This window comes from Miniopterus natalensis, chromosome 12, assembly GCF_054644295.1.
Source record: "Miniopterus natalensis isolate mMinNat1 chromosome 12, mMinNat1.hap1, whole genome shotgun sequence".
Lineage (NCBI taxonomy): Eukaryota > Metazoa > Chordata > Mammalia > Chiroptera > Miniopteridae > Miniopterus > Miniopterus natalensis.
Window position 1 is genome coordinate 15,363,655 of NC_142092.1, and position 22,068 is coordinate 15,385,722.

Here is a 22,068-nt window from a genome sequence, read left to right on the forward strand (position 1 = left end):
ACCTTTCTGGTACAGTGGTTTGAATGGTAGCTGCCAAAAGGTATGCCAACAGCCCCTGAACCTGTGAATGGCACCTCATTTCAAAAAATGTCCTTGTAGATGTGATTAACTTAAGGATCTCTAGCTGGGGTGATTCTGCATTAACTGGCAGAGTTCTAAATCTGAGGCAAGTGTCCCTATAAGACACACACCAAGGAGAACCTCACAGAGAGAAAGAGGTGAAGGCCCCACACAGAAAGAGGAGGAAGGGACTAGAGGTAAACTGTCGCAAACCAAGGAATGCCTGGAGCCACCAGAAGCTGGAAAAGTCAAAGAAGAATTCTCTCCGAGAACTCAGAGAAAGTGTGGCCTTGCTGATACCTTGATTTTAGACTTCTGGCTTCCAAAACTTTGGGAAAAGAAAACTCTATTTTTTATAAGCTCCCAAATACGTGATAACTTGTTATGGCAGTTCTAGAAACTAGTATGTCTGATGAAAACGTTTCATCTTTTCATATGACCCACTACACAATGAAATGAATCAGTACAAACCAATAAGGTTGTAACTCCTTGGTCAAGACTGAATTTGTCTAGAACTCTTGTGGAGCTTGCCAAGAAATCTCGTCCTCATGCAGGATGGGATCATGCTCCACAGTTTATTTGCCTTTTAATTTTCTTTGTTTAATAACATACACCCTTCAGTTGTTATCCAGCTAAACTTATCACAGTTTTCTGTAAAGTTCTTGCCTTTGCTATCCATCTGAGAAGTCCATTGCAGTCCAGGACAGCCGTGGTCAATTTCATTTTTGTCTAGTTCTTGTGGTTTCTGCTTAAGTTTTCGAGCCCATGCCCTTCACCACCCTTTGTTTCACTCATCAAAAAGGGAGTTTAGTACCGCTCCGCTCTTGCTCGCTCACGTTTCTCCTCTCCACTGCTGGCTTCATTTGGCGAGGCAGGAGCCTTGCCATTCCGTCTTTCTTATTCATTTCACATGCTGTTTGGTTTTGTCTTAAATTTCTCTGAGAGTACTAAGCATGATGCTTAACCTTTACTTCTGTTGCCCACAACAAAGCTATTTACTCAAAGATACATTCTTCACCTGCTCTTGCATTACTGTGTTCAGCTCCTTACTGTTTTGCAGAATCATTAATTAATTCCAATGGTCATGTTTTAGTCTGTTAATTCTTTGAATAAAGAAAAAATAGCTCTGCCTCCTAGTTGGCTCTAAATAGCTGACGTAGATTTTTCCTGTGTCCTGTCATTTCATTTATAAAGATAATAGTCAACTATCTAAACAGAGTATACGCTACATTCACTTAATTCTCTCAGTAACTGTATACATTGGGTTATGCAAGTGTTAATATTCTCCATTTCTGTTAGATAAGGAAACTGAGGTACAGAGGGTTCAGCTTTGTTAAAGGGCCCACACACTGAGAATTCCCAACAAAACCATCTTTTAGATACCAAACCCCATCCCACATCACCTCCATCTAGGGTACACCATGTATGCAACGGCTCCCTTTGTCTTAAACTTCTCATTCCAGAACTGGCCTACTTTGCTGTTTGTAACTAAAAAGTTTTATCAAAACAATTTTCCGAAAGATATACATGTCTTTCCTCTACTAACACCAGTTGTCATAATTCTATCTTTCTTACCCAGCCATTGAAGCTCACAGTCCCAACTGCAGCCATGGAGAACGTGAGAAATGAGTCCATGAGCTTTTACATTCACCTTTTCCTTCTTCTCCTGTTTATGGTCCAATATTCATTTCTATTGGAGTCTACAGCCAGGGTAACGAGATGTATATTTTTAAATTGTCACCACATCCAAGAATGTTAACAGCCTGTTCTTTTGAACTACCATTTCACTCATGCTGGCAGCTTTTCTTTGCAAGATATGCATTGCTTTGAAGTCCATGAATAAAGCTTTATTGATCACTTAGTTCTGCATTCTCCAGAACTAAGTGATCATTTAGCTCTTTCGTTGTCTATAAACTTTAGTGAATGTTTTTGTAATTAATTATTTATGTACCTATCTCAGTCTTTACAAAGGATTCTTAGAGGGGAGTTTCTGTGTCTTAATTGATACTTGCATTCTGTCTACCTTGCACTGCTCGATGAATGAATGGGTAGGTAGATGTATGAATATCACTTGATGCCATCCTGCCACTTTGGCCTCATTTGTTAAGAAGCTTTGTGTTTGAAATGCTTTTCTCCTCAATAACTTCTTTGAATAACTGCCCATCTTTCAAGGTTAGTGGAAAGGCTTTCTTCTCTAAAGTAATTCCCTAGTTTGATTGAGCATAAGAGTTAACAAGTGCTTCGTGTCGAAAAAGAAATTCTCAGATCCTTCTGAAGGTACCAAGTTGGAACATTCAAGAAAAGACAGGGATTCTGTATTTTTAACAAGCCCCCCAGATGAGTCTTGTGACCAAGCACTTTTGGGAAAAGTTGAATTGAGTGAAATCTATACATGTCAGTGAGAAACATTCTCTCCAGTAGTTTTGTATCTTTTACAGAATACTTTTAATATTCTACTTTAAAATGCACTTTTATATGTGAAATCTAAATTCTACTATAAAACTGTGCCCCCTTGAGAGTTAGAAACTTCCTTAGGTTAAATTTTCAATTCACCAGAGTAGAGCATAGCTTTCTGCAAATAGTCAATATTTGTTGAGTTGAGTCATTGCATGTACTTTGCAGAGTCATCTCTCCACACTCAACTTAGAGATGAAAGGGCTACAGTTTCCTTAAAAGACCAGTTTTAAATAAATGTAGGGTAATTTTGTTTATTATTTTTAATATACAAAACACATTAACATAATGCTTAATATAAGTTGAATCCTACTGATATTTTGGTATACAAATTTAAAAATCTGGTATATTTAGTCACCTTTTCTAATATTAATCATTATTTACAATTTTTTTCTTGTCTTCTATTAATAGTCAGGAGACACCCAATTATAAATTTACTTCTCATTAATTATATAATTGAGGCCTAGAATAAATAGATTTAAAAAGAAAAACCTAAGATAAAGGAATAATCAAAGAGATTGAAAAGCATGCCAAGTTGAGAAAAAAAAAAAAGATCTTCTAAGGAACTGAAGTTGACACCCAGCAAATGAAAATACTGTTGACTAAATGCAAAACATAACACATCCGTTGGGAAGGCCAGGCAGGCAGAACCAGGGCAGCACACTGAAATGTGGAGGAATGAGGTCTTCACACAAGAACTCTTCTCAACAGGTTCACTGACCATGAAGGGGGATCTATTTTGACAATGCAGAAAAGAAAACAAAGGGAACCTCGTGATAGGTATTTTTCACATATATGGACTTACCGTGATGATAAATTCAGGCCATCTTATTAAAATTACATTTGATTCATATCACTGAGGTGATACTTTTAAAAGTATTTTTACTTATTATATTATTTCATTTCTTTTTCTTTATGTAAATTTCAAACATAAGGACAAGCAGTATAGTATAGTGGTGAAAACCCCAAATTCTGGGGACCTCCAGCAAGTTGCCTAGTCTGACTATCCTTCAGTTTTTCCAGTGTGAAAGGAAGATGTTAATGCCAAACTCATGAGGTTATTCTAAGAATTGAATAAGTTAAATGAGTTAAACTGCTTACTTCCACAAAGGACTCAATAAGGAATATCAATTAGTGGTAGCAGCTACAAGCAATTAAAGGGTAATGTGTCAAGATGTCTGAAGTACACAAAACAGAAATCCTTAGCTATCTAGTTTAAACAATAGAGAAATTTATTGTAAGCTGTGGTAGGCAACTTAATGGTTCCTCAAAGATGTCTTTGTTCTAATCCTAGAAACCTGCAAATATGCTACTTACATGGCCAAAGGGAATTAAAGTTGCAGATGGAATTGAAGTTGGTAATCTGGTTTTCAGATGAGATTGTCCTGGGTTATACAGGGAGTCCCAATTTTATCACAGGGCCCTTTTAAGTGAATGAAGAGAACAGGAAACTCAGAGTTAAAGAGAAGTGATCATTGAAGTTGGAAAGATGTGAATGCTGACTTGGAAGGTAAAAGAGGGCTGCAAGCCAAAGAGAATGGTCAGTCTCTGGAAACTAGAGAGATAAAACAATGGATTGTCCCCTAGAATCTTCAGAAAAAAGTGCAGCCTTGCCAACACTTTTATTTCAAATCTATTGTAGACTTCTGACCTCCAGAACTAGAAGATAACGTTTTGTTGTGTTGAACCACTAAATTTGTGGTAGTTTGTTACAGCAGCCACAGGAAGCTAATGTATCACTCAGTAGAATCCATGATGATGAGTCTCCAAAGTTGCTGAAACCAGCAGTTGAGCAACATCACCAGGAACTCACTTTCCCTCCGTGTTTTCTTTGCCGTCTTCAATGTAAGGCTGACACCCCGATAGACGTGAAATGGCTTTACCAGTTCCCAGTGCCCCGCCCACTTGACAAACCTACTCGGATCTAAGGGCAAATAGATTATATGTCTTGCTTCTATTGCAGAGGCTTGTCAGTTTACCTTATTTTTGTTATAAAGTTTTTTATTCTAATTTTGTTAAATAGATCAATCTTTCCCTTTTCTGTGTATTGAAGAGGGTCGTCCTTCTTAATACCAAATAGTTTTCTGAGCTGGTCTTTGGAGGATGAGAAAATAAGAACATTTGCAAAAGCCTAGAAGTATAACCCAAAAGGAATGGGTTCATTCTCTTAAAATAACTGCCTCAGTGCCTTTGTGGGAATCTGGACAATTACTGGAGTCCTCTCAGCAGTCAGGTAGACCTCTTACTGTGTCTGTTTTTAAGAAGCACAATGTGTGGCAGAGATTGAAGTTAACCATAGCAGAAGATGTGGGTTTCTCATTTAAACCATTAGAGTTATTTCGTTTTTTTCAACAGTGATGTATTTGAAAACAAGAACACCTTTTTGTAATGCGTAATTCTCCAATATTCTAGAACAATTTTTGGTGACGAAATGGGACTGAGAGATTTGGGGTGTTTAAACAACTGATTTTCAGTATTTAAACAACTGATTTAAATTTCAAAATTAGATGAGAACTCATCTGTACTTCAAGCAGTGACATGAGATATACCAGTTAGAAATGTGTACTCATAAACCAGAAAAGAAATGATTCCTTCTTTTCAATGCATACCAGGAAAAGATGAGTATGACAGCAAAAGAGGAAATAGGGACAAGTACGGCCATAGACTAGTGTTTAAATAGTACTTTTTTGAATGGTAAAACTTCTCAGAGTCTCATAATTTAACCTCACAAATGTTTCCATGTGTTGTTTTGAATGGGTGCCATTGCATTCAATTCACAGGTATGTCTTACCCAAGGCCACATGTTGGCAGACTTCTACTAAATAACCCTATTTAAGCCCAGTAATGGGCAATTTCTAGTTGTCTAAAATTTAAAAGGGGGAGAAATCATCCCTAATCCATGACAAAAGAACATGGAAAATGTCTCCTGTAAATTTGGAAGAAACTAAAGTGTAAAGGGGAAATAAAGAAAAGAACAACAGAAAAACAGAACCACTATCTATAGGTAAAGTCTTGGGCTCTTTAAGTACTTTATAAAATAAGTAAATTCTTTTGAAGATCTTTCAATGAGTTTTCAACTGGCATTTCCTCTGACACATAACCTAGCATCGGGTCATGTCTAGTAAATATTTTATAAACAGAATTATAGCCTTTCTTTTTTAAAAAAAATATATCTTTATTGATTTCAGAGAGAAGAAAGGAGAGGGAGAGCGAGAGATAGAAACCTCAATGATGAGAGAGTCATTGATCGGCTGCAGCCCGCAACCCGGGCATGTGCCCTGACCAGGAATCGAACCCCGATCGCCTGGATCCTAGGTCGACGCTCAACCGCTGAGCCACGCCCAGCCGGGCATAACCTTCCTTAAAATTCTAAATTTTGTTAATATAATATGTTAGATTTATATATAATTAATATTATATATAAACTCAACACTTTAAAATTTAATATCTATATGTTGTATATTTTATCATTCAATAATATATAAATCAAATTATATCATTTAAGTTTTTAAGCTTTTAATTATATTTTAATGCCCCAATAGATACTTTAATATTAAAATGTTTTTTCTCCCAAAAATCTTTATTCCAGTTGCAATCCATATGTATGTTATCTCATTAAGTACAAAGCTATTCATGATTGTTACACTCTGGAGGCAAATTTGTAAATATAAATTAGCCCTCTGTTTTTTGTTAATTATTTGTATATTAAATTTTATTTGTCTATTAGTTTTATTATTTTTGTTTAGGTTTGCCTTGGGTAATCTCTACTTTTAGCTTCCATATTCATTTTGATTTTTATCCAAGTCCTGTGACAGGAGACAGCTTTAACATTAAACTAATAAGATAGAAGTTTCGGAAACCTTCCAAAGCTGCGTGACTGTGTTTATAATGAACGGTACACTCATTTTCCTAAATGGAGACTCAAACTCTTATAAGCTTCAGGTTCCATCAAACCTGGATCTTACCATTTGCTAAAAACACATAGTCGTATTTTTAAAACCCAATCTAAAATTCTTTCTTTTAACAGGGTATTTAACACATCCATTATGGTTGAGATACTTGGTCTTATTATTATTATTTTTTTAGTACTTCCTTACTTTCTGGTTTATCCGATTCTTAAACCAAGTTGTTTGCCTTCTTATATCATATTGTAAGAGTTTTCTTCATATGCTGTGCAAATAAGTTCTATGTTAGATCCATGTTCGGCAAAATATTATTGTACAATCTATGTCTTGATTTGGCATTTCCTTAATCATGTTTTATGAAGGGTAAACATTTTAAACTTGATGAAATAAAATTTAACTAATTTTTTAAAAAATTTAACCTTAACCAATCTTATTCAAGAAATCTTTGCCTAAACGAAGGCCACAAATATTTTCCCTTATGTTTTCTTCTAGAAGCTTTATAGTTTCAGCTTTTATATTTAGGTCAATGATCATGTCAATTTTTATATATGTTTTGAGGCATAGGTTGAGGATCATTTATTTTTTCAGTCTTAAGCATGTAGAAAGACCTCATAACAAAGGCATCAGGAAGACTCTTGAGAAGGATATTGCCTTAGTAATAGGGCTAAAATAGCTCTACTAAAGTCTGTTCTGAACCTATTCTATAAAAAGCTTTAAAACAAACCTCAAAAGGATCAAACTGACTCCAAGTACCTGTCAGGTAGGAACACAAACTATTCCAAGCTCTTTGTAAGCTTTGGGAATTCTTTGCCCTCCTGCTCTGGTGGTTCTTTCCAGGCCTCAAGTAGGTCCCTGGGATGCACACACAGATTAGCACTATACCAAAGGCTTGAAGAGACTACTCTTCCCATCTCAGGAACTGAAGATGACTTGCCTCCTGTGAAAGTTCCTTTTCTCTGGTATCTTGTTTCACAAATTCTGGCCTCTTGGGCTCCCTCTTGAGACCTCTGGAATCTGTTTCCTCACTTCACAGTTGCCCGAAAACTGCCTCCAGGCAGTAAACTATGGCAATGATAGGGCTCATCTTGTTTATATCCCTTTTCTCAGGAATATATGTCCCCCTTTTTGCTATCCAGTTTTTAAAAACTGATATTTCTTATTTATCATCTGGTTTTCTGTTTTATAAAGTGGGAGGTAAATGTGGTCCCTATTGCTCCATAATGCCTGGAACCCAAACATGTTCTGAATCATGTATAGGAGTGACTGACCATTTTTAGGGAGTAAAACTCTTCTAAATGTTTATGCTATAAATAAATCTTGATTATACAATATACTTCTCTTTAAAAAGTCTTATTTTTACTTATATCTCAGTCCCTTTTGGAAAAAACATAAAGTCCTGCCATTCTTTCTAGCCATTTCCAAATGATTACTTTATTGAATCCATTAACTTTCAACTTAGAAAGCCTGAGGTGTCTGATGACAAGAGGTAAATTCACAATTAAGTTTTTAATTTAAAGTGTAAGAATGCCACTGTAGCTGGCATATAAGCAATTGCTGAATGAGGGAGAACCATAATTAGGAAGTGATGGGAGAAGTCAGAAAGAAAAGAAGCTAGGACACCTTGCTGGTCAGTGGATAAGAGGATTTGGGAGTTTGGCTTCAAAATAATGAAAGAAAATAATAATTTCAAGTAGCTACCATTCTGTTGATTCTCAGTCCAGGATTCCTTTTTTTATACCACACAAACTCCTTTCTTAATAAACACATTTTTAATGGGCATTTACATTAATTTTTTCTAGAATGAACTGACCAAAATTTTACATTGTCCACAGAATACCAGCTCATGCCTGAGTCACTTGAAATACTTAAACACAAATAAAGGGATTCAGGCTATGAATAAATAAAGACTGGAATAATCAAGGAAATATTTCTAAAAGGCGATCTCTGTTCTAATTTAAGTATTTAGGACGCTGAATCTTTGGCACAATAGGTACTGGGGGAAACTTAGAAAGGTTGCCATAAACATCATGTATAAGCAAAGCTATAAAATGAGACTATAACAAATAAGACCAATAGTATTGAATGCACATTAAATGGTCCATCAGCACTATGAACGCATTTATTGGGTCTGCATGAGAGAGAATACTTATAGATAGCCATCTTTTTAAAATCTTACACTGAAAATTTTTATGTATTTTGAAAAGATCTCTTTGAAGGCTGACATTGAATTTCCTCCAAATATTCAAGTTGGCTTGATTGAAAACAAATAGAGTTATAATTTTCATGAGGACAGAACAGAAAATATGATTTCCTATTTATTTAGATATTTTGTTTCTGCTTTACTAATTATCAGGAATTGAAATATTTCAAATTTTCAAAGAAGTACGAATGACATTGACTGCTAAGGAATAGGCTTCCAAAATGAACATATTTTCAAAATAATATCACACATGGTTCACGAAAATATCTGGTTGATTGTGGCACAATACAAATTGCCCTATATGGTGACTTTCTCTGACCCTCTCCCTTTAAGAGACATTTTTCTCTCTGTGTCTGTTAGTCATGTAATATTTTACACTACTGAGTTGATATAGATAAAAGGAATTTAGAGTAAAGCAATAATGCCCAAAATGTATGTATGTTAAATGTATTTTCTCATAGACCACAGGAAGTGACAAAAACTATATTGCTTGAAGGCTATGTCTCTCAAAGTAATAATAAGTTCCACTGAATTCTTCATATTTTCCTATTTAGTTCAGACAATCATATGGATTTGTGAGATACATAAACACAGATATAGATGAATTCTTTTTGTTGTAACTTTCTTTTTCTTTATATAAAATCAGTTGGGCCATAGCACCATTTTCTTACTAATACATATATTCCATTTGTGTATGCATTACTATCAAGCTCTCTTTCCAATTAGGAGTTGAGATAATTTACAAAGATGCATGTATAGCACATTGTAAAAAACAAAATAAAATATCAGGGAGAAATGAATATACAGACAATGAAAATAATATAAACTTAGAAGGAAGAGTAACATTCCAACCACATGTTTCCCCATACACTTTGGAGATTTTCAGAGTAAATAAATTAAAACAGGTATGATTTAGTAAAATATGTTTTATTATTATAATTACTTTTGCATAATACATAAAATTTCCCATTAAAATATCCTTAAAAGTTTACCAAATTCTATTATATGGAATAAAAAGCCTTTTATGTCATGGTGTCCAACTTCTTTTTAAAATTTTATTTATTTATTTATTATTTATTTTTTTTTTAAAAGAGCTTTATTGAAGTATAATTGATATACAAAAAAACTGTACATATTTAATGTATACAATTTGATGTGTGGACATGTATACACCCGTGAAACCATTATTACAATCAAGATAACAGACATATCTATGATGTCCAAAAGGTTCAGTGTGCCTCTGTGGTGTGTTTGGGTGGTGTGTTAAGAATACTTAATATGAGATCAACTCCTTTAACAATTTTTGGTTTGTTTTTCTTAGTTTTGCTTTTATTTTCTAAATTTATCTTTATTGTTGAAAGTATTACAGATGTCCCCGCTTTCCCTCCCCAGACCCCTTCTACCCCACCCCTCCCCCCCACCCCCAGGCCTTCGCCACACTATTTTCTGTGTCCATGAGTTATGCATATGTGCATATAAATTCTTTGATTAATTTCTTCCTGTGCACCCCCCCCTTACCTCTGAGACTTGTCAGTCTGTTCCACCTTCTTTTTAAGTAATGTTTTCATTATTCTCACATGTACAGGGTGGCCTGATTACCCACTATGTCTCTTCATTTCCTTCTGTTGTGTTTTCGCACTTCTACATCTCTGTCTTTGCACAAATTAGTCTTTCCTCATGGATAGCAAATCTCAATGTCTTTTTCCTGATGAAATTGTATACAACTTTTAAGATCAATCTAGTTTTTCTTCCCTTCTGAAGACACCCAGCACCACAGAACAAGTTAGTCACCTGGCTTTCTGTGGATCATCAGCATTTTAAACTAGTCTCCATCATAGTGTAACAGTAGCTCTCAAAAGCCTTGTAATAATTTCTCATAAGTAGTAGCTGCAACATACAGACAGGACAAAGACTGCATTTTGTTCAGTTCTGTACTCTCAACTGTGGGCCCCTTATAAATGGATATCTGTGAGTACCAGGTGCACAGTGAATTGTAGCCTTGCTTATATTAAGCTAGTGATGGAGAGAAAGTAGAGGTGTGTGAGAATTAGTGCTTAGAAGAATCAAATAAAATGTTCATGTGAGGACTGAGGGCTAAAAAAACCTCACAGGGAATCATTATTTGAGAAATGTAACCTAATTAAAGTGTTTTATTGGTCCATCTGGCTTAACCTCACAATTAACAATTCATTATTAGTATTATTATTATTAAAATATATATTTTTATTGATTTCAGAGAGAGGAAGGGAGAGGGGGAGAGAGAGTCAGAAACATCAATGATGAGAGAGTCATTGATCGGCTGTCTTTTGCATGCCCCCTAGGGGGATCAAGCCTGCAACCCGGGCCTGTGCCCTGACAGGGAATCAAACCGCCATCTCCTGGATCTTGGGTTGACACTCAACTGCTGAGCCAAGCCCGGCCAGGCTAACCAATTCATTATTAAAATCCATAGGAATATAGACAAAATTTTAAAATGCATAGTATTACCAGTATAACATATACATTTCACCTACTGTGAGTTATATTTTTAAAGGAAGTAATTCTCCTAGTTTGCACACTGAAAGCAGTTTTATTTTATTAGATATGGCTTTTCTTTGTGGTTGTGATGAGCTATCACAGTCAATTTTCTTTCAATTGTACAGTACAAAGAATTTCTCCTAGGAGCTGCTTTTAAAGGTTAAAGCAAAACAATAATTTTATTAATGCAATTTTATTTTATATAACAGCACACTTTAGCAAGCCTAAATTCTTCATGAATATCAGCATTACCTGTATAAAATTTAATTTAGCAATGGTACAATGTGAAAATGCACTGTTTTGTGTTCACAAAAATCAGTAGGTATCCTAACAGTTACTTCTTGTCATGAATCACCAAAGTTTTATCAGAAACTGAAAAACTAGTAGTACTGTTAATTTTTTCTCATCAGTATTAGCTGCAACATACTGAGAGGATGGAAACTATATCTTCTTCAATTCTGCAACCTCAACTGTGAGCTTCTTATAAATGGGTATCTGTGAGTACCAGGTACACAATGAAATTTGGTCTTCCTTATATTAGCTAAATGATGGAGATAACAGACGTATGTGAGAAAGCTCAGTAGCGCCCTTCAATTGTGTTTATTTTCTAAAATTTTTATTTTACAAAGTGTTTACCTATAATATTTTTTAACCGTAATTCAGTTCTGTGACCAAAGAATTATTTGCCAATTTATTCTACATAAGTGAGAAAAAGAGACTCAGAGACCTGAAAGTGAATTTCCAGGGTCATGAGACAGAGGACAGATTGGGGCTAGAACAAAGGCCGTGTGGCTTCTGGCTCAGCACTGTTTCTTTTCTGGAATAGCCCTCACTTTAACTCAGTTTTGAAATGCTTCAGAGGGAATTACGGTGGCAGGTTCAGAACTCTAGAATAAGAGAGAGTACAGAAGACACAGAGGGAGCTGGAAGGAAGTCAAAAGTCACTCAGGAAATCTTCATTTGTGCATTGATCCTTGCAAGAAATATCAGGCATCTCTTATGGGCCATTCACACTGCTAAGTAAGAGAATTTAGCAATGAACATATATATGATAAATGTCCCATTTTCAACAAAAATTGTGAGACATACATATAAACAGGAAAGTATGAGCCATATACAGAAAGTAAAGCAGTCCATAAAAACTGTCCATGAGGTAGCTCAGACATTAGGTTTACTAATAGACAAAGACTTTGAGTCAACTATTAAAAATATGTACAAGTTCTAAAGGAAATAATATCTAAAGAAAAAATGTAAGCCCTGGCTGGATAGGCCAATTGCTTAGAGCTTTGTCCCAGTACACTGAGGATGCAGGTTTGATCCCCAGTCAGGGCACAAACAAGAAGCAACCAACGAATGCATTAAAAAGTGGAACAACAAATCCATGTTTCTCTCTCTCTCAAGTAAATAAATAAAAATTAAAAAATAAAGCAAACATGAAAATGGTGTCTCACGAAATAGAGAATATTAGTAAAGAGATAGAAATTATACTTTTTTAATAAAAAGAAACAATTAGAAATTATGGAATTTAAAAGCACAATACTAAAGTTAGAAATTATTTAGAGGGGTTTGACAACACATTTGAGCTCACAGAAGGAAGCATCAGAGAACTTTAAAATAGACCACTTGATATTTTATTATATTTGTTTTATTTTTTATTGAATTTATTGGAGTGACATTGGTTAATAAAATTATATAGGCTTCAGATGTACAATTCTATGTACATCATCTGTATATTGTATTGTATGTTCTTCATCCCACCTCAAGTCTCCTTCCTTTACCATTTTCTCCCTTTTAGTCTTTTTTTGCTTACTTCTTTCTCTTTTCCCACCCAGCCCCCCAATAGTCCTCCCCTCTGATAGCTGTCAGTCTGTTCTCTGTATCTATGATTCTTTTACTATTTTGTTTGTTTGTTTATTTTGTTCATCAGATTCTGCACAGTGCCAGGGTCCAGCCCCAGCGGTCCAGGGGTCCCCAAAGGTGTGGACGGTGTGGGCGAAGAATGAAGGAAGGACATGGAGACAGCGTTCAGAGCATCGGGACAATCATCTTTTTTTTATCGCCTTGTTAAAACTGTATTTATACTATTTGATTTTATTGCTGGTTAAACAACATGACCTCAAGCTTTGTTCCGGTTTCTGTTTTGGCCTTTCACGGTTAATGAATACACCTTATCTGACCTTTGCTAAAGAATTTGCATCTGTTTAGGCATGTTAATTTTAGTCTTACCCATTGTTTATATTTCTATAGGCTATTCTACAGGTTAATCTCTAGTTTGTTATTTATATTCTGAAGTTACTATTCTATCGCTCTACCACCTAGCTAAAAGGAGAATAACTCAGCCAGCTTTTCTTATGTAAAGGTTACGCAAGTCCTAAGTAAGGGCTCTGGAGCTTGCGTGGGATGGTTTTTGCTCTGGTGAGTGACCGCCTGTCTGGCACCTGCCTTAGTCTCTCCGCTGACACTCACTGCAGCAGTCCATCCTCATAGTAATACTCTGTGTATGACAAGGGTTCAGGTGTAGATTGAAATACTCTCTTCCCTTGTGAGGATTCCCAGAGTTTTCCATGAATATAAACATCCCCAGTAATACATTCTGTAGTGGGGGCTCGCTGGTGGCCTCCCTGTGGATGCCCTGCGCCTCCGAGTGGGCAGGGGCCCCGACCCAGGCCTGTTCCCTGGTGGGAAGGCCCCCTGGGTAGTGGGCCTAACAAGTCCTAACTCTTCTGCTGACAGTCTAAGTGCCTTATAGGTGCCACATGATATCTTTGTAACACTTGGAGCTTTTACTGAATCTTTGTCTTTTCCAGTTCTATCCGACTCCCCTGTTGGGAGCCAGTGACGTGGTTGGACATGGTCCACGCCACCTGAGGGTCTGGAGTCAGGGACTCGACCCTCCCCACAATGATCCTTGATATTGAGAGCCCGCTATGTGTCTGGACATGTTCCATGTAGCCTGAGGGCCTGGAGCCAAGGACTCGACCCTCCCCACAAGTTCCCATTAGGAGCAGAAATAAAGATAATTACCAAGGTCTAGGGTCATGCAGGAGGCAGGATGTTTACTCTGAAAGAGCGTTCATGCCGCCTTGAAGGAAATACTTTGTATCCGCCTCACCTCATTACTAATTGTTTGTTGCTTACTATATAATAAAGGCTTTGAAGCCATTTGGGGCTGCACCTCATGGGAGGGCAGCCCTCCTGATCCCAGGCTGGCTCCTGACACCCTGCAAGGGAAAAGTTTCCAGCTAGGGCAATGCCCTTTTCTGGTGCAGTGACTCGCGTAAGGACACAGAGCGTCAGGAAGGGGAACAAGCATAGGAAGAGGGATGCACCAACTCCCACGGAGCATTGGCTGTGCAGATGTCTCCTCCTTGAAGGGCCGTGTCAAGCAGCAAGGACGGAAAGGCTTCCGGCAGCACAGTACTTGTCTTCCTCTGCCTGGCTTATTCACTTAGCGTAATACTCTCCTGGTCCAAAGGTAAGATTGCCTTCTTTTTTTTTTACGGCCCCAGTAGTATTCCTTTGTGTAAATGTACCACAGCTTTTTCATTGAATCATGTACTGATGAGCACTTGGGAAGGTTTCTCAATAATTGTCTGAGATATTTCTGCCTCTGTTTTCTTCCAGGATTTTTATGATGTTGAGTCTAACATTTAAGTCTTTAATCCATTTTGACTTTATACTTATGTATGGTGTCAGAAGGTGGTCGAGTTTTATTGTTTTGCATGTTTTTGTCCAATTTTCCCAACACTATTTATTAAACAGACTATTTTTACCCATTGTATATTCTTGCCTCCTTTGTTTTGACAAATATGAATTGACCATAAAGGTGTGGATTTAATTCTGGGCTCTCTATTCTGTTTCATTGATCTATATGTCTGTTTTTATGCCAGTGTCATGTTATTTTGATTATTGTAGGTTTATAATAAAGTTTGATATCAGGTAGTGTGGTTCCTCCAACTTTGTCCTTCTTTCTCAAGGTTGCTGTGGCTATTTGGGGTTTTTTGTGGCTCCATATAAGTTTTTGGATTATTTGTTCTAGTTCTGAGAAATATGCCATTGGAATTGTGATAGGAATTGCATTGAATCTGTAGATTGCTTTGGGTAGTATGGACACTTTAATGATGTTCATTTTTCCTATCCATGAACATGAAATATGCTTCTATTTATTTGTATTTTCTTCAGTTTCTTTCCTCAGTGCCTTATAGTTTTCTGAGTACAGGTCTTTCACATCCTTGGCTAAATTTATTCCTAGGTTACTTTTTGTTTGTTTGTTTGTTTATTGTTTTTCTCTTGTGCAATTATAAATGAGATTGTTTTTTTTAGTTTCTCTTTCTGACATTTCATTATTGCTGTATAAAAATGCAACTGATTTACAGATATTTATTTTGTATCCTGAGGCTTTACTGAATTCATTTATCAGTTCTAGTAGCTTTTTTGGTAGAATATTTAGGATTCTTTATATACAGTATTATGTCATCTGCAAATAATGACAGTTTTTCTTCTTCCTTTCGAATTTGGGTGTCTTTTATTTCTCCGTCTTGTCGGTTTTCTGTGGCTATGACTTCCAATATTATGTCAAATAATAGACATGAAAGTGAATATTCTTTTTTTGTTCCCAATCTTAAGGGAAATGCTTGTAGTTTTTGCTCATTGAGTATGACGTTAGTTGTTGGTTTGTCATATATGGCCTTTATTACATTGCAGTATATTCCCTGTATTCCCATTTTGCTGAGAGTTTTTGTTATAAATGGGTGCTAGATTTTATCAAATGCTTTTTCTGCAACTATTGATATGATTATGTGATTTTTATCTTTCATTTTGTTTATGTATGCTATCACATTTATTAATTTGCAGATATTGTACCATACTTGAATCCCTAGAATAAATTCCACTTAATTATGGTGTATAATATTTTTAATGTATTGCTGAATCTGGTTTGGTAATATTTTGTTGAGGATTTTAGCATCTATGTTCATCAGAGATAGTGGCCTATAATTTTCTTTCTTTGTAGTGTCTTTATCTGGTTTTGAAATTAGGATGATGCTGGCCTGGCAAAATGAGCTTGGGAGTCTTCCCTCCTCTTGAATTTTTTGGAATAGTTTGAGAAGGATGGGTGTTAGCTCTTTGAATGATTGATAAAATTCACATGTGAAACCATTCAGTCCAGGACATTTGTTTGTTGGAAGTTGTTTTGATTACTGTTTCAATTTCATTAGTAACAATGGTTCAGGTTCTCTGGTTCTCCCCGATTCACTTTTGGAAGATTGTATGTTTCTAGGACTTTATCCATTTCACCCAGGTTGTCAGTATCTTCTTACAATCCTTTGCGTTATTTTGGTTTCATTTTCTCACTTCTACTTTTTCATTTCCAATTTTATTTATTTGGATCCTCTCTCTCTTTTTTTTCTTGATAAGTCTGCTTTAAGGTTTGTCAATCTTGTTTATCCTTTGAAAGAACCAGTCCTTGATTTCATTGAAATTTTGTATTTTTTATACTCTATTTTGTTTATTTCAGCTTCTATGATTATCATTTCCTTCCTTCTACTCACTTTGGGCTTTGTTCATGCTCTTCTTCTAGTTTCTTTAAGTATGAAGTTAAATTGTTTATTTGAGATTTTTCTTGTTTCTGGAGATAGGCATGTGATGCTATGAATTTCCCTACAAAGATTACTTTTTAAAATCCTATCAAATATTCAGTGACCAATTTAAGACATATTTTATCCATCAGAATTTCTCTTATTCTTGTAATCCACATAGATAATAAAATAAATTAGTATATATGGAGTACCAGCAATGTGCAAAGCTCTGTGTTAGTTACTTTGCATACGTTATGTTATTTAGTCTTTGCAACAAGTTAGGAGAAATTTAGGCTGAGAAAGGAACATATCCAAGCCATCTACCTTAACACATCACTAACCCCTATTTATGGAACCAGTATTTTTTAAAACTACAATTCTATACTTTGAAGTACTCCTATTCTAACACCCTACTGTACTCAGCTCACATAAGAACCCAGTCATTTATTTTTCTCTGATTCTCTCATGTACTTCAATTCTGTCTTCTATGTGAATTGTAAACTCAGGTCTCACATTGATTTGGTATCTCACCCACTCACAGAAGTACCTATTCTTCCAATAACCCAGTTTAGACTTTAAGATTCAAGAATTTGAAATAATAATACATAAGGTATATGTAATTCTTTTTTATTGTTTTTTTTTTTTTTTTTTTTTTTAATTTTATTGAATTTATTGGGGTAACTGGTTAATAAAATTATTTCGGTTTCAGGTGTACAATTCTATAATACATAGTCTGTATATTGTATTGTGCTTTCACTACCCCAAGTCATACATGTGATTCTTAAAGTCAGAATTTGAAATGAAATCTTAAATCTTACAACACTGGTTTTATCTAAGAGAACAATTTCAATGACTAAGGTGAGAAGGCAGGTTAAGACAATTATATTAGATGAATACAGGCCATTTATTTGTAGACACTAAACAATATAAAGACATCAATGATGACTTTTTCACTTTTTATTCCAGTTGTGCAGATACAGATATAGATGTTAAACTTGTGGTTTGTTTCCAGCAGGGAAAAAGAAAAATAAACATGCATATTAAATGCCTTGGTGAAAGAAAGGGCTAGATGCCTAGGGTTACTGAATATTTTAGAGCTATTGAAGGTATCAGAAATGTCATTTTAAAGTCCTAGCCCATAATAGATGCATTGAAATCACTCTTTCTGCAGATTATATAAGTAGTAGCAGGGCTAAAATTCAAATCCCAGTGTGTCTACCTCCAATATCTATGCATCTCTCTTCATGGCACCAGGTTTTTAAATTGTCTGCAAGATATAATTACAATCCCCATTAGATTGATTGTGTTTAAATATGCACAATTCCTTCATGCTGTTGAGAATTCTACTGTTTCACTGCACTGGGGTGTGGTGAGCAGTTAACAATCTGGTTTTTCTTGGCACTACTTTGCCAAAGATAAAACCACTCACATTCACCTTTGCATGTGGCAGATGGTCTTTTCAAAGGAATGTGCACAATATTAAGAAAGCGAAGCTGCACAGTATTTTCTCTGTGTGCATCAGTTTAGTTTCCTTTGGGCGAGTCATTTCATCGTTTCTCTTATATTTGCCAAGTCTGTGCTTCAGTGCTAATTAATATCTTTATAAAAACATTTTTCTCTCTATCATACTCCCCCGTAATCTCTTTTCTGCTGAACTTTGATCAGAATCCAAGAAGTTATATGCTTTATTTTGGGTTAAGCTCTAAAAAGTCTCATTCCTGAATCTGACTGTGAAAGTTAATCATATCAATAAATACCCTTGTACTTTATACATATAAGACCAGAAAAATGACTTTTTAAATTACATGTTTCCCCACTAAGCTACATATACAATGCACATCCTCCTTGGTGTTTTCAAACCATAGTCATATCTTCGTAGTTTCTTCTCAACATAAAGTTTTTGCTTCTTTAAACACCTCTGAGGTAATATTATGGTGAATGCTGAGTTGGATTCCATTCTGCCATCTTCCAGTTTGCAAAATCACAGCATGATTTCTAGATTCCCAATGGAGATATCACTGGAACATAAAAAAATGGTCTCTTAACTTGATGAAAGTCACTTGGGAACCAGGGAGAAAGAATGGCTACTGACATATACGCTACGGTTCTTTAGTAGGTCCCTTTAGATCAGAATCCCAGGCAGTAGTAGTTTTGATATCATAACTTCTCTGGCATTGATAAAGTTTCATAACTGTGCAATTATTTTGCAGACTTTCCAAGGCTCTTGAATTTCTATAGTAGAATGAAGATTAAGAATCTGACCAGCTCTGAAATGTGTTAAAGTCTATACTAATGCAATGAGCATAGCTCAGACGAAGGAATATATCCAAGCTCCAGTTTCTAGGAGCAGGTTTCAATCTATGGCTGATACGCTGGGGACATGCAGATAAGAAATGGGACCCAAGTCAGAATTCTTTTTAAAAAGGTTGCATCATTGATACCTAATCAGAAATTAGGAGAATATCCTTTTTGGGGGGGATGGTTCACTAAAAGATATTAAATGTTAACTGTGGTGATTAGCATAAGTAATATAGATATAAAATATGAACATCACAAGCAAACAAGTCTTTGTGACTTGGGTTGAATAATAATTACCTCAGGTGCTCTACCTCACTTTCTCATTTTGACCCAGGGTAGGGAATTGTGGGGTTCCTTCCCACCCTCTTCTCTCCTCCCCTTCTTTATCTCCAATCCTCCTGCCCTCTCATTAACTCCCTTCTCTCTCCACCTTTCTCCTCAATCATTACATTTTCTCCTCTATTCAAATGGGGAAAAAATAAAATTTCTAACCGAGTTCTAAATCTTATCTAATTTGGCTTGTTGGCATCCAGGCATTGAGGTGTTTTTAATGACGATAAAGCAGAATTACTTTAGGAAGCTAAATTTACCTTTTAAGTTTTATTAATATAATAAAGACAAAGCATTTTAATAGAGAAATCAGAAACTTCTGATGTGGAGGGGAGGGGTCTTCAACTCATTAAGATTTCTTTTTTGGAAACTGTTTACTACACTGAGTTACAGCTAAATTAAATATGGTGAATGGATCTCCCCTAAAGGGATAAACTAAATTAAACTGGGAAGAAACCAAATCTAATTGTATTTCATTTTTATAATCAAGTAGCAAGAATTCTTAGTCTGCCTCCATCCCTTTGCTTTGATTACACTCACAGTTTATCAGTGTGGTTGATAGTCTGTATTTCTCTAAGGGGAATCTTAAATAAAATATTAAAAACCAAAGTTCTCTTAAAAATTATTCATTTTTGTTAAGGACATGTGTTCATATTTCTGGGATAAAAGTGTTGTAAAGTATACTAATTATACATAATCATTTATTTAGCATGATCTTCTTGATAAATGAGTTCCTTTATATTTTATTCATTTATTTATTCAACATTTTTTAAGAAACTACTTACATGCTAGATTCTGGGTTTATAAAGAACAAGTTGGTCTTCAGTTTATTTGGGAAAATCTATAAACTAATGAGAGTAGGTTAATGGAGTGATAGATAAGTGGGTAGATAATAAATAGTAAAGGCTCTTTAGCAAAGCTTCATAGGAAATGCTTTGAAACACGAAAGTAAAAGTGATAAAATTTTAACTGGGGGAAATCCAGTGTGGATTTGCATTGAGTTTTTGAAATCAAATACTGAATGGGAAGACCAGTCTAAACAAAATACTAGCTAATATTTATTGAGCACCCAATAACATTTTACATATGTAGAAAAACGGAGGACAAGAGAGGCATGTAACATGTCAAGGTCATACTGTTTAGAGGAAGAGTTGGAAATGGACCTCAGACAATTAGAATTTAGAATCTGTGTTCTTATTCTAGATAACAACACTTCAAATGAAAGATAATATGAACTCTGATAGATTGTTCTAGATCATAAGATCTAAGAGCCTGGGGAACCTATGGTGATGAGGTTAGAAATGTTACCTATATTTCCCCACCGTTTGTTTTTGTGGCGACAGCAGATAATATTTGTTAATTATATTTCAGCATAAATGCCAGCTTCTTTAGTAAGCTTTCACTCATTAGGCCTCTTCATTATAGGTTTAGTTGGGTATTTATCATTGCCAGTTATCCAGTTATCTCAGTTTCAAATTCAGTTTTTTGATTACCCTGTGAAAATGGACCTGGGCCCTTTAAATATTTTTCTTTGCCTGGCACATTTTAAACTTTATCAATAGAAACTACCATAGAGAAATATCAGGAGACAAGGGCTTTTTGCTCCCTACTTCCCATGAGCTCTGCTCAGGCAGGACCTGAAGTGTATGTGGCTTCTCCAGTGCCCAGTGTCTGTAGTGCACTTTCCTCTTCAGACACTTTTGTAGCATAGTGTCTCTGATGAAATACCTCCTCATAAACAGTTTTCACCAACCACAAGAAGGTCTATTTCTGGAAAGTTCTAGAAGATAGGTTTCCAGAAAATTCCAATGCTGCAACACTACAATGACTTAGCTGCCATCTAGTGAGCTATGACAGGGCCTCCCAAGCAAGGTCTGAATCTCAGCCATGGGGACATAGACATAGGCTCTTTCTTGGATGTTGTATCTCAGAGTTAGTGGTAATGGCTGCTCCTTATATTTGCTATTCCTATATTCATTTAAAAAAATAAATATTTTTATTGATTTCAGAGAGAGGAAGGGAGAGGGAGAAAGAGAGATAGAAACCTCAATGATGAGAGAGAGCCACTGATTGACTACCTCCTGCACCCCCCCTGCTGGGACTCGCCCGAAACCTCTGCATGTGCCTGACCTGTAATCAAACTGTGATCTCCTGGGTTCTAGGTCCATGGTCAACAGCTGAGGGATGCCCGCCGGGCTATTCTTGTATTCTTGAGAGTTCTCTTTATTTCTGACTAATCAATCCTTCTTTATTTCAATCCTCTATTATGGTTAATAATTCTTTATATTAAATTTTCAAATTACTGTGCTGTTTTCCACTTCTGATTGGACTCAGATTGATTCACCATCTAATACTTTCTCAGAAGACATTTGTTGTCCTCTCAATTTACTTATCGCTTTATACTGACTGTAAGCTCTTTTCAAGTCCAGTCTTCTTCATATTACTTTAGCTAGGTCATGATGAGTGCCTAATAAATATATATCTAACAAAAGAAAGACTGAAAAATAAAGCATTCCCAACATTTGCCTGCATTATACCCTTATGAAAATCTTAACTCCCTAAAATATCTAAGTTTGTATATTCTCCTCTTCAAATATTAGTGAATGCTTTTGCCATGTTTAAAACATTTAATTCAGATTTTACCAAATGATATAAAAGATAAACATAACAGTAAAATGGATGAATAAAATATATAAAGACTTTATCATAGACATCTGTCCATGGAACT